The following is a 14,227-nucleotide window of genomic DNA, read 5'->3' on the forward strand; positions in this document are numbered from 1 at the left end:
GTGGCCTGGACACCGGCCATGTTTACAGCGAGGGTGTGTGTGTGTGTGTGTGTGTGTGTGCTCATAAAAGGGAGTAGTATTTATGGGTTAGCCTTTAGCCCATAGTAGCACTGTCCTCTGTGGTTTTTATTGTGTTAATGGGTAAAAAGAAGCAGAGGCAGGGCTTGTTATGTGGTTGATAGGTAACCTGATGGAAGGGAGGCAGGGCTTGTTATATGGTTGACATGTAACCTGATGGAAGGGAGGCAGGGCTTGTTATGTGGTTGACATGTAACCTGATGGAAGGGTGGCAGGGCTTGTTATGTGGTTGATAGGTAACCTGATGGAAGGGAGGCAGGGCTTGTTATGTGGTTGACATGTAACCTGATGGAAGGGAGGCAGGGCTTGTTATGTGGTTGACATGTAACCTGATGGAAGGGTGGCAGGGCTAGTTATGTGGTTGATAGGTAACCTGATGGAAGAGAGGCAGGGCTTGTTATATGGTTGATAGGTAACCTGCTGGAAGGGAGGCAGGGCTTGTTATGTGGTTGATAGGTAACCTGATGGAAGGGAGGCAGGGCTTGTTATGTGGTTGATAGGTAACCTGATGGAAGGGAGGCAGGGCTTGTTATGTGGTTGATAGGTAACCTGATGGAAAGGAGGCAGGGCTTGTTATCTGGTTGATAGGTAACCTGATGGAAGGGAGGCAGGGCTTGTTATATGGTTGACATGTAACCTGATGGAAGGGAGGCAGGGCTTGTTATGTGGTTGATAGGTAACCTGATGGAAAGGAGGCAGGGCTTGTTATCTGGTTGATAGGTAACCTGATGGAAGGGAGGCAGGGCTTGTTATATGGTTGACATGTAACCTGATGGAAGGGAGGCAGGGCTTGTTATGTGGTTGACATGTAACCTGATGGAAGGGAGGCAGGGCTTGTTATATGGTTGATAGGTAACCTGATGGAAGGGAGGCAGGGCTTGTTATATGGTTGACATGTAACCTGATGGAAGGGAGGCAGGGCTTGTTATGTGGTTGACATGTAACCTGATGGAAGGGAGGCAGGGCTTGTTATGTGGTTGATAGGTAACATGATGGAAGGGAGGCAGGGCTTGTTATGTGGTTGATAGGTAACCTGATGGAAGGGAGGCAGGGCTTGTTATGTGGTTGACATGTAACCTGATGGAAGGGAGGCAGGGCTTGTTATATGGTTGATAGGTAACCTGATGGAAGGGAGGCAGGGCTTGTTATGTCGTTGACATGTAACCTGATGGAAGGGAGGCAGGGCTTGTTATATGGTTGACATGTAACCTGATGGAAGGGAGGCAGGGCTTGTTATATGGTTGACATGTAACCTGATGGAAGGGAGGTAGGGCTTGTTATGTGGTTGATAGGTAACCTGATGGAAAGGAGGCAGGGCTTGTTATATGGTTGATAGGTAACCTGCTGGAAGGGAGGCAGGGCTTGTTATGTGGTTGATAGGTAACCTGATGGAAAGGAGGCAGGGCTTGTTATGTGGTTGATAGGTAACCTGATGGAAGGGAGGCAGGGCTTGTTATGTGGTTGATAGGTAACCTGATGGAAGGGAGGCAGGGCTTGTTATGTGGTTGATAGGTAACCTGATGGAAGGGAGGCAGGGCTTGTTATGTGGTTGATAGGTAACCTGATGGAAGGGAGGCAGGGCTTGTTATGTGGTTGATAGGTAACCTGATGGAAGGGAGGCAGGGCTTGTTATGTGGTTGATAGGTAACCTGATGGAAGGGAGGAGGGTCTTGTTATGTGGTTGATAGGTAACCTGATGGAAAGGAGGCAGGGCTTGTTATGTGGTTGATAGGTAACCTGATGGAAGGGAGGCAGGGCTTGTTATGTGGTTGATAGGTAACCTGATGGAAGGGAGGCAGGGCTTGTTATGTGGTTGACATGTAACCTGATGGAAGGGAGGCAGGGCTTGTTATGTGGTTGACATGTAACCTGATGGAAGGGAGGCGGGGCTTGTTATGTGGTTGATAGGTAACCTGATGGAAGGGAGGCAGGGCTTGTTATCTGGTTGACATGTAACCTGATGGAAGGGAGGCAGGGCTTGTTATGTGGTTGATAGGTAACCTGATGGAAGGGAGGCAGGGCTTGTTATCTGGTTGACATGTAACCTGCTGGAAGGGAGGCAGGGCTTGTTATGTGGTTGACAGGTAACCTGATGGAAAGGAGGCAGGGCTTGTTATGTGGTTGATAGGTAACCTGATGGAAGGGAGGCAGGGCTTGTTATATGGTTGATAGGTAACCTGATGGAAGGGAGGAGGGTCTTGTTATGTGGTTGATAGGTAACCTGATGGAAGGGAGGCAGGGCTTGTTATGTGGTTGATAGGTAACCTGATGGAAGGGAGGCAGGGCTTGTTATCTGGTTGACATGTAACCTGCTGGAAGGGAGGCAGGGCTTGTTATGTGGTTGATAGGTAACCTGATGGAAGGGAGGCAGGGCTTGTTATCTGGTTGACATGTAACCTGCTGGAAGGGAGGCAGGGCTTGTTATGTGGTTGACAGGTAACCTGATGGAAAGGAGGCAGGGCTTGTTATGTGGTTGATAGGTAACCTGATGGAAAGGAGGCAGGGCTTGTTATATGGTTGATAGGTAACCTGATGGAAGGGAGGCAGGGCTTGTTATGTGGTTGATAGGTAACCTGATGGAAGGGAGGCAGGGCTTGTTATGTGGTTGACATGTAACCTGATGGAAGGGAGGCGGGGCTTGTTATGTGGTTGATAGGTAACCTGATGGAAGGGAGGCAGGGCTTGTTATCTGGTTGATAGGTAACCTGATGGAAGGGAGGCAGGGCTTGTTATGTGGTTGATAGGTAACCTGATGGAAGGGTGGCAGGGCTTGTTATGTGGTTGACATGTAACCTGCTGGAAGGGAGGCAGGGCTTGTTATGTGGTTGATAGGTAACCTGATGGAAGGGAGGCAGGGCTTGTTATCTGGTTGACATGTAACCTGCTGGAAGGGAGGCAGGGCTTGTTATGTGGTTGACAGGTAACCTGATGGAAAGGAGGCAGGGCTTGTTATGTGGTTGATAGGTAACCTAATGGAAGGGAGGCAGGGCTTGTTATGTGGTTGATAGGTAACCTGATGGAAGGGAGGCAGGGCTTGTTATGTGGTTGACATGTAACCTGATGGAAGGGAGGCAGGGCTTGTTATATGGTTGATAGGTAACCTGATGGAAGGGAGGCAGGGCTTGTTATGTGGTTGACATGTAACCTGATGGAAGGGAGGCAGGGCTTGTTATATGGTTGATAGGTAACCTGATGGAAGGGAGGCAGGGCTTGTTATATGGTTGATAGGTAACCTGATGGAAGGGTGGCAGGGCTTATTATGTGGTTGACATGTAACCTGATGGAAGGGAGGCGGGGCTTGTTATGTGGTTGATGGGTAACTTGATGGAATGGAGGCATGTGGTTGCAATGTGGTTGACCTGATGGGAGGCAGGGACGTTGAAACAAAGCTGGCTTCTGATAGCGTGTGTGCTTGTGTGTCTATGTCTACTGTGGCCTATTTGTGTAAAAATAGGCTGCATGCTGACAATTCAATAAATAGTTTCTCAATCCATTCTTGGAGGCCTCGAGGTTGTGCACACTTTCGTTCCAGCCCTGGACTAACATACACACCTGATTCAACTGACAGATCTCCCTCCATGCCTTTGTTGAGTTGAATCAGGTGTGTTAGCAACAAGCTCTCACAGTCTCACTGCAGAATTAGATGTTCATCCACTATCTCCAAACGTCATATTTCGAAGTTGCTCCAAATGTCAAATTTTGAAGTTAAGAGTTAAGTTTAGTCACTCATTCAGAATGGTTAAAGGTTAAAGGGTTAAGGTTTGGGATATGGTTAAAAACAGTGTCCATGACTGGGATTAAACATGCAGCCTTCTGATCCAGAGTTATGGGATTACCCTCATCTACCACCCCCGTGCACAACGCCCTAGGAAAACCCAAACCTACTTGATGGTTATAGCGCTCACTGTTGCCACTAGTGGCCAGTTTTCAATCAATCAAATCTATTTATAAAGCCCTTTTTACATCAGCAGATGTCACAAAGTGCTATACAGAAACCCAGCCTAAAACCCCAAACAGCAAGCAATGCAGATGTAGAAGCAACCTTCTGATCCAGTCTTGGGATTTGAAGGCCTTTCCCCACGTCTCCAGGTGGTGAGGGTAGGTAACATCACATCCGCCACACTGTTCCACAACACAGGGGCCCCTCAGTGGTACGTGCTCAGTCCCCTCCTGTACTTCCTGTTCACCCATGACTGCACGACCATGCACGACTCCAACACCATCATTAAGTTTGCCGATTGTGGACTACAGGAAAAGGAGGACCGAGCACGCCCCCATTCTCATCGTCGGGGTTGTAGTGGAGCAGGTTCAGAGCTTCAAGTTCCTTGGTGTCCACATCACCAAAAAACTAACATGGTCCAAGGACACCAAGACAGTCTTGAAGTGGGCACGACAAAACCTATTCCCCCTCAGGAGACTGAAAATATTTGTCATGGGTCCTCAGATCATCAAAAGGTTCTACAGCTGCACCATCGAGAGCATCCTGACTGGATGCATCACTGCCTGGTATGGCAACTGCTCGGTATGGCAACTGCTGGTATGGCAACTGCAAGGCACTACAGAGGGTAGTGCGTACAGCCCAGTACATCACCGGGGCCAAGCTTCCTGCCATCCAGGACCTCTATACCAGGCGGTGTCAGAGGAAGGCCCTAAAAAAAAGACTCCAGCCACCATAGTCATAGACTGTACTCTCTGCTACCGCACGGCAAGTGGTAGGGGAGCGCCAAGTCTAGGTGCAAGAGGCTTCTAAACAGCTTCTTCTCCCAAGCCATACGACTCCTGAACATCTAATCAAATGGCTATTAGTGAACTGATTTTGAACAGTGCCCTATGGGAATAAGGTGTGATTTGGGACACAACCGTAATGCTGGCCAAATGATAGTGCATGCAGCCACACCCACATTAATCTGTGCATGCAGGGCAAGCAATGTTTACAGGCCGAGAAATGAAACTTCTTATTTTATTACAGTCCATAAAAATAAGCTTTCGCAACTTCTAAATATAAATAAAAAGGAGTGAACCGGTTACGGCTGTTGTAGAGAGGGGACCAAAGTGCAGCGTGGTACGTGTTCATTATTAATTTAATAAACAATGAAACACTAGAACAAAAGAAACAAAACGAAAGCCAACAGTTCTGACAGGTAACGAATAAAAAACAGAAAACAACTACCCACAAAACACAGGTGGGAAAATGCTGCCTAAGTATGGTTCCCAATCAGAGACAACGATAGATAGCTGCCTCTGATTGGAAACCATACCTGGCCAAAACATAGAAATATAAATACATAGAATGCCCACCCCATATCACACCCCGACCTAACTAAACAGAGAAAAACGTCTCTCTCAGGTCAGGGCGTGACAGAACCAAATCATATTTTACTAGGTCATAATGCATGTGTTTATGACGAATGGGTAACACAAAATGTGTCACAAGTTTTATGATTTTTCTGGTTATGAATGAGGGATATGGGTCACATGAACAGGCTACATGTTTGACGACAATAATAATATTTACAGTAATATTGTGTCATCGCATGTTTGACATAATCTCACACTTAACCTACAGTAGCTTTAGCCTAAGTACCAGTCTGTATGTGCTTTAATTATACCAACTCTTTGTCACTCATTGTCAGGCCAAATGTTTGGCTTGACGCACAAACAGATGTGGGACCAGCCTTCATAACTCTCTGTCTGCCTATCCTATAGGACCATGAGGCAGATGTGTGACCAGCCTACGTAACTCTCTGTCTGCCTGTCCTATAGGACCACGAGGCAGACGTGGGACCAGCCTACATAATTCTCTGTCTGCCTATCCTATAGGACCATGAGGCAGACGTGGGACCAGCCTACATAATTCTCTGTCTGCCTGTCCTATAGGACCATGAGGCAGACGTGGGACCAGCCTACATAATTCTCTGTCTGCCTGTCCTATAGGACCATGAGGCAGACGTGGGACCAGCCTTCATAACTCTCTGTCTGCCTGTCCTATAGGACCAGGAGGCAGACGTGGGACCAGCCTTCATAACTCTCTGTCTGCCTGTCCTATAAGACCATGAGGCAGCTGTAAAGAGGCCAAATACCCCAAAATTGTTACATCTGCTCCTGCCACGCCCTCTACTTCTCATCCTGTGTCTCCCTAACCTGCCACCACTCCCCCAGTGCTCTCTCCCTCTTCCTCTCTCTGTGTGTGTGTGTGTGTATGATTGTGTGGACGGAGACAGGTGTGCTGGAGGCACAGCAGATCCCCACCAGCTGCTACCTGATCCATATTCAAGAGCTCTACAAATACTCAGCCCTGCCACTTCATTGGACTAGTAACCGAAAGGTTGCAAGATCGAATCCCTGAGCTGACAGGGTAAAAAAATCAGTTGTTCTGCCCCTGAACAAGGCAGTTAACCCCTTGTTCCTAGGCCGTCATTGAAAATAAGAATTTGTTTTTAACTGGCTGCCTAGTTAAATAAAGGTAAAATAAAAAAAACACAAAAAACTTCCACGCTGCCAGATTGTAACTTCTGCTCAGTCAGTCCATGTTTTTAGCCGTTTGTTCCTGTTGTGCCTGTTTTCCCTTGCCTGACGCTGTTTTCCTCTCCGCTACAGTTCTGCCCGCTCTGACTTTGGCCCCTGTCTCCAGTCCCACGTCTCGTCAGTCCTGCTACTCTGTCCTGGACTCCCCACTCCACTGCTTCTTTGGATTCCTCTCCGGACCTGCTTACCCTGTCCCAACTCCCCTTGCTCCAGCCTCCACTCCAGGCTTCCTGAAACCCGCCCGAGCTTCCCCTGGCCTGCACCCTATCTTCCCCCTGTGTTTCAAATAATACCTTGGTTACCTCATCCCAGTCTCCTCGTCTGAGTCTGCTCCTGGGTTCACCTGTTCCGCTCTGCGTGACAAAAATGTCTGTTTGTAGAAAGTGACGAGGACATCAGTGACTTAGTTAACATTTTAGATTATCTCATTGGTCGACTTCCGTTCCTCCTGCAGGGAGTTTTCTGTTACCGTTTGTTTTGCATTGCCCGCGGGTGGGTGGAGAATTAACTTTGGGACTAATGTCAAACTCTGCTCACCCGCAGCACTGGGCAATGCAAACGAACAGCCACAGAAATCTCCCTGCAGGAGGAACGGAAGTCGACCAATGAGATAATCAAAACGAATGAGCTGACTGAAACTACATGAGACAGATGAACATACAACAGTATCGACTGGAAAAGGGGAAACCAGACTGATATCTTGCATCCTAAATGGAACACTATTCCCTATGTAGTGCACTTCTTTTGACCAGGCACTACATAGGGAATAGGGTGCCATTTGGGACACAAACACAGACTGGTTGGCTCTCTGTGTTTCTTTATTTGTTTAGTTTCATATGAACTCAGACGAGAAAAATATTAGGAGTTACCCAGAAAACAACAATACAGTGGGGGAAAAAAGTATTTGATCCCCTGCTGATTTTGTACATTTGCCCACTGACAAAGAAAGGATCAGTCTATCATTTTAATGGTAGGTTTATTTGAACGGTGAGAGACAGAATAACAATAAAAATATCCAGAAAAACGCTTGTCAGAAATGTTATAAATGGATTTGCATTTTAATGAGGGAAATAAGTATTTGACCCCCTCTCAATCAGAAAGATTTGTGGCTCCCAGGTGTCTTTTATACAGGTAACGAGCTGAGATTAGGAGCACACTCTTAAAGGGAGTGCTCCTAACCACAGTTTGTTACCTGTAAAAAAGACACCTGTCCACAGAAGCAATCAATCAATCAGATTCCAAACTCTCCACCATGGCCAAGACCAAAGTGCTCTCCAAGGATGTCAGGGACAAGATTGTAGACCTACACAAGGCTGGAATGGGCTACAAGACCATCGCCAAGCAGCTTGATGAGAAGGTGACAACATTTGGTGCGATTATTCACAAATGGAAGAAACACAAAAGAACTGTCAATATCCATCGGCCTGGGGCTCCATGCAAGATCTCACCTCGTGGAGTTGCAATGATCATGAGAACGGTGAGGTATCAGCCCAGAACTACACGGGAGGATCTTGTCAATGATCTCAAGGCAGCTGGGACCAGTGTCACCAAGAAAACAATTGGTAACACACTACGCCGTGAAGGACTGAAATCCTGCAGCGCCCGCAAGGTCCCCCTGCTCAAGAATACATATACAGGCCCATCTGAAGTCTGCCAATGAACATCTGAATGACTCAGAGGACAACTGGTGAAAGTGTTGTGGTCAGATGAGACCAAAATGGAGCTCTTTGACATCAACTCAACTCGCCGTGTTTGGAGGAGGAGGAATGCTGCCTATGACCCCAAGAACACCATCTCCACCGTCAAACATGGAGGTGGAAACATTATGCTTTGGGGGTGTTTTTCTGCTAAGGAAAGAGGACAACTTCACCACATCAAAGGGACGATGGACGGGGCCATGAACCGTCAAATCTTGGGTGAAAACCTCCTTCCCTCAGCCAGGGCATTGAAAATGGGTCGTGGATGGGTATTCCAGCATGACAATGACCCAAAACACACGGCCAAGGCAACAAAGGAGTGGCTCAAGAAGAAGCACATTAAGGTCCTGGAGTGGCCTAGCCAGTCTCCAGACCTTAATCCCATAGAAAATCTGTGGAGGGAGCTGAATGTTCAAGTTGCCAAACGTCAGCCTCGAAACCTTAATGACTTGGAGAAGATCTGCAAAGAGGACTGGGACAAAATCCCTCCTGAGATGTGTGCAAACCTGGTGGCCAACTGCAAGAAATGTCTGACCTCTGTGATTGCCAACAAGAGTTTTGCCACCAAGTACTAAGTCATGTTTTGCAGAGGGGTCAAATACTTATTTCCCTCATTAAAATGCAAATCATTTTATAACATTTTTGACATGCCTTTTTCTGGATTTTTTTGTTGTTATTCTGTCTCTCACTGTTCAAATAAACCTACTATTAAAATTATAGACTGGTCATTTCTTTGTAAGTGGGAAAACATACAAAATCAGCAGGGGATCAAATACTTTCTCCCCCCACTGTACATGAATCCACACAGTATGAGCCTCATGAGACCTATCAAATAGTTGCTTCAATATTATCTAACACTTTTACCCCTTTTTCTCCCCAATTAGTAGTTACAGTCTTGTCCCATCGCTGCAACTCCCATACAGACTCTGGAGAGGCGAAAGTCAAGAGTCATGTGTCCTCCGAAACACAATCCTTCCAAGTCACACTGCTTCTTGACACACTGCTTCCTAAACCCAGAAGCCAGCCAGACCTATGTGTCGGAGGAAACACCATACAACTGGCGACCGAAGTCAGCTTGCAGGTGCCGGCCAGCCACAACGAGTCGCTAGAGCGTGATCGGACAAGGAAATCCCGGCCGGCCAAACCCTCCCCTAACTTGGACGACACTGGGCCAATTGTCCGCCGCCTCATGGGTCTCCCGGTCACGGTCGTCTGTGACACAGCCTGGGATCAAACCTGGGGCTGTAGTGCCACCTCAAGCACTGCCACCTCAAGCACTGCTGCAGCGCCTTAGAAAGCTGTGCCACTTGGGTGGCCCAAAATAAGTGTTTTTTAATTAAAAAGTAATGGCAGAAAAGAGTAATGGCAGAAAAGAGTAATGGCAGAAAAGTGTAATGGCAGAAAAGAGTAATGGCAGAAAAGAGTAATGGCAGAAAAGAGTAATGGCAGAAAAGTGTAATGGCAGAAAATAGTAATGGCAGAAAATAGTAACGGCAGAAAAGAGAAATGGCAGAAAAGTGTAATGGCAGAAAATAGTAATGGCAGAAAATAGTAATGGCAGAAAAGTGTAATGGAAGAAAAGAGTAATTGCAGAAAATAGAAATGGAAGAAAATAGTAATGGAAGAAAATAGTAATGGAAGAAAAGAGTAATGGCAGAAAATAGAAATGGCAGAAAAGTGTAATGGCAGAAAATAGTAATGGCAGAAAAGTGTAATGGAAGAAAAGTGTAATGGCAGAAAATAGAAATGGCAGAAAATAGTAATGGCAGAAAAGAGAAATGGCAGAAAAGTGTAATGGCAGAAAAGTGTAATGGCAGAAAAGTGTGATGGAAGAAAAGAGTAATGGCAGAAAATAGAAATGGAGGAAAAAATAGAAATGGAAGAAAAGTGTCCAATATGAATGTTACATTTTTTTTATGAGATTATTTTTATCACAAAATTACATTTCTGGACTTTAATAGCTCAAAAGCCTTTTCTGACACAATGTTTATATAATGATAGAGAGGCAACTAAAATATCTATTTGGAGACATCACTACAGACAAATCCAGTACTATTGGATCAACATGCTTGGTGTTGTGGGTGTTATCCATACTGTAAGTCTCTGTGTGTGTGTGTGTGTGTGTGTGTGTGTGTGTGTGTGTGTGTGTGTGTGTATTTCAGAATGAGGTAAAGACTTGGCAGGAAGGATCTACCATTCAGAGTAAACAACAATGATAGGAGGAAAGGCTGGAGATCGGCCAAGTAAACTCTTTCCCAGAGTTATGGGTGTTGTCCATAGTGTAAGTCCAGTCTCAAGCATTTCCTATTAACTGTTACCATAGCGACTGCAGGTTTGTGAGCTCTGTCTTATCAAGGGGTAAGATGAATTTGCACACAACACTGATCTTAGATCAGGTTCGTCTTTACTGCCCCTAATGGTTCATGTTAGGATCAGGACAATATAAGCTGATCCTAGATCAGAACTGCCAAGGTCAAGAGTGTAGTGGTGTGTGTAAATCTGTTGCTTTTGTCAGGGTGAAGGCATGTGTTTAGACTAACCCTCAGGGCCAGAAAGTACTGGCTCAGCCTAGCCGTTAATAACCAGAGCAGAGAGAACATCATGTTTCGCCCTAGAACAGACACACAGCGCCCTGGACATACAGGCACACACACAAACACACATTTAAGGTCGTAATGACCCACAACATCAGAACATACTATAAGATACAGTAACTTCAAAAAGTATTAACACCTCTTGACTTTATCTACATTTTGTTGTTACAACCTTAATTTGAAATAGATTACATTTTGACAATATCCAATATTGTCAAAATTGAATTATGTTTTTAGAATTATTTACAAATTAATTTAAAATGAAAAGATGAAATGTCTTGAGTCAATAAATATTCAACCCCTTTGTAATGGCAAGTCTAAATAAGTTCAGGAGTAAAAATGTGATTAACAAGTCACATAGTAAGTTGCATGGAATTACACTGTGTGCAGTAATAGGATTTAACATCATTGTGTAATGACTACCTCATCTAGGTACCCCACACATACAATTATCTGTAAGGTCCCTCAGTCGAGCAGTACATTTCAAACACAGATTCAACCACAAAGAACTGAGGTTTGCCAATGCCTTGCAAAGGGCACCTATTGGTAGATGGGCAAAAATAAAGAAACAGACATTAAATATCCATTTGAGCATGGTGAACTTATTCATTACACTTTGGATGATGTATCAATACACCCAGTCACTACAAAGATACAGGCGTCCTTCCTAACTCAGTTGCTGGAGAGGAAGGACACCGCTCAGAGATTTCACCATGAGGCCAATGGTGACTTTAAAACAGTTACAGAGTTTAATGGCTGTGATAGGAGAAAACTGAGGATGGATCAACAACATTGTAGTTACTCCACAATACTAAGCTAAATTAAAGAGTGAAAAGAAGGAAGCCTGTACAGAATAAGGATATTCCAAAACATGCATCCTGTTTGCAACAAGGCACTAAAGTAAAACAACAACAAAAAATGTGTCAAAGAATGGAACTTTATGTCCTGAATACAAAGCGTTATGTTTGGGGCTATCCAACACATCACTGAGTACCACTTCATATTTTCAAGCATGGTGGTGGCTGTATCATGTTATGGGTATGCTTTTACTAGGGATTTTTTTGCATAAAAATAATCAGAATAGAGCTCAGCACAGGCAAAATCTTAGAGGAAAACCTGGTTCTCTCTGCTTTCCAACAGACACTAGGAGACAAATTCACCTTCCAGCAGGACAATAACCTAAAACACAAGGCCAAATATATACTGTAATTCCTTACCAAGACAGCATTGAATGTCCCTGAGTGGCCTAGTTACAGCTTAAATCGGCTTCAAAATCTATGGCAAGACTTGAAAATGCAACAACCAACTTGACAGATCTTGCAGCAACCAACTTGACAGATCTTGAATAATTTTTTAAGAATAATGTGCAAATATTGTACAATCTAGGTGTGCAAAGCTCTTAGAGACTTATTTAAAAAAATATCTATCTTTTTTTTTTATTGAATATTCGAAACATACAATATACTTGCAGTGAAGCCGCTCAACTACTACATCATACCAGTCATCCAACAGATTCCCATTCAGAGCGACACACAAGAGCATCCAGGGTCAATGCCCTGCTCAAGGAAATGTTGACCAATCTACCACCAGGCCAAAAAACATTAACCTGAACCCTCCAAGATCCTCCCACAGCTCCCCAATAGCTGTCCCTCAACCATTTGAGACCCCTCCCACAGTCCCCCCAGGAAGATTTTTTTTTAAATACAATTAATTCCATTCCCCACCCCCAAGAACCCCCCAATGCACCAACAACCAAGAGAATGAACTAAAGAGAAAAAAGGAAAAGACAGAAGAAAACAACAAACAACAATGCAAAAAAATAGATAAAACAAAATAATACTTTTAAAACAAAGGACATCAAGGACAACTAAAATCATAACAGCAATGCCAACTGTATATGTTTGTGTGCATGTCTGGCACTATTACATGTATGTGTGTGTTCTTGTATGTGTTTATTTGAATGAGAGTGTGTGTATATGCATGTGTACAAACACCTGCATGGCATCAGCCTCAGGCAAACCGGCATTAGTTGTAAAAACACTGCCACTTAGGGTCATTAAGCTCTTATAGATTTACCCAGAAAGACTCACAGCTGTAATCGCTGCCAAAGGTCATTTTAACATGTATTGACTCGGGGGTGTGAATGCTTATGTAAATTGAATATTTATGTATTTCATTTTCAATAAATTTGCTAACATTTCTAAAAACATGTTTTCATTTTGTCACTATGGGGTATTGTGTGTAGATGGGTGAGAAAAATATTATATTTAATCCATTTTGAATTCAAAATGTAAAATAAGTCGAATGGTATGAATACTTTCTGAAGGCACTGTATATGCATACTAATAATATTTAAACTTTTTTATTTTGCGGTAACTCACTTTTCTACCAATAATGTAAACTCAATCAGCCTGTGCTCAGCTGAAACGTGTGTATGCCTACAGAATATTATTTTAACGTTTTTATTTTGCAGAGGGGATGGCAGGTAGCCTAGTGGTTAGTGTTGGGCTAGTAACCAAAAGGTTGCTGGATGGAATCCCTGAGCTGACAAGGTGAAAAGCTGTTGTTCTGCCCCTGAGCAAGGCAGCCCCCTGCACCTCTCTGATTCAGAGGGTTAAATGTGGATGTTGATTAAGGCAGCCCCCTGCACCTCTCTGATTCAGAGGGTTAAATGTGGATGTTGATTAAGGCAACCCCCTGCACCGCTCTGATTCAGAGGGTTAAATGTGGATGTTGATTAAGGCAGCCCCCTGCACCTCTCTGATTCGAGGGTTAAATGTGGATGTTGATTAAGGCAGCCCCCTGCACCTCTCTGATTCAGAGGGTTAAATGTGGATGTTGATTAAGGCAGCCCCCTGCACCTCTCTGATTCGAGGGTTAAATGTGGATGTTGATTAAGGCAGCCCCCTGCACCTCTCTGATTCAGAGGGTTAAATGTAGATGTTGATCAAGGCAGCCCCCTGCACCTCTCTGATTCAGAGGGTTAAATGTGGATGTTGATCAAGGCAGCCCCCTGCACCTCTCTGATTCAGAGGGTTAAATGTGAATGACACATTGCAGTTGAATACATTCAGAGGAAATGGATGAAATGGTGGGGTGGCTAATTCACTTATCTACTGACCATTTAAACTCACTCAGTCTGTTCTCAGCTGAAACATGTCTGTGTGCGGATGACACATGGGTTCTTTGCAATGATTATGTTCCCTGTAAAAACATTTGTTTTAATCAGCAGAACAACATAAACAAATAGTTAACAACAATCACACTTTGATATTGATGAGAAATGTGTATGATAGTTTGGGTGGTGTGTATGATAGTTTGGGTAGTGTGTAG

Source organism: Salmo salar, chromosome ssa11, assembly GCF_905237065.1.
Source record: "Salmo salar chromosome ssa11, Ssal_v3.1, whole genome shotgun sequence".
Lineage (NCBI taxonomy): Eukaryota > Metazoa > Chordata > Actinopteri > Salmoniformes > Salmonidae > Salmo > Salmo salar.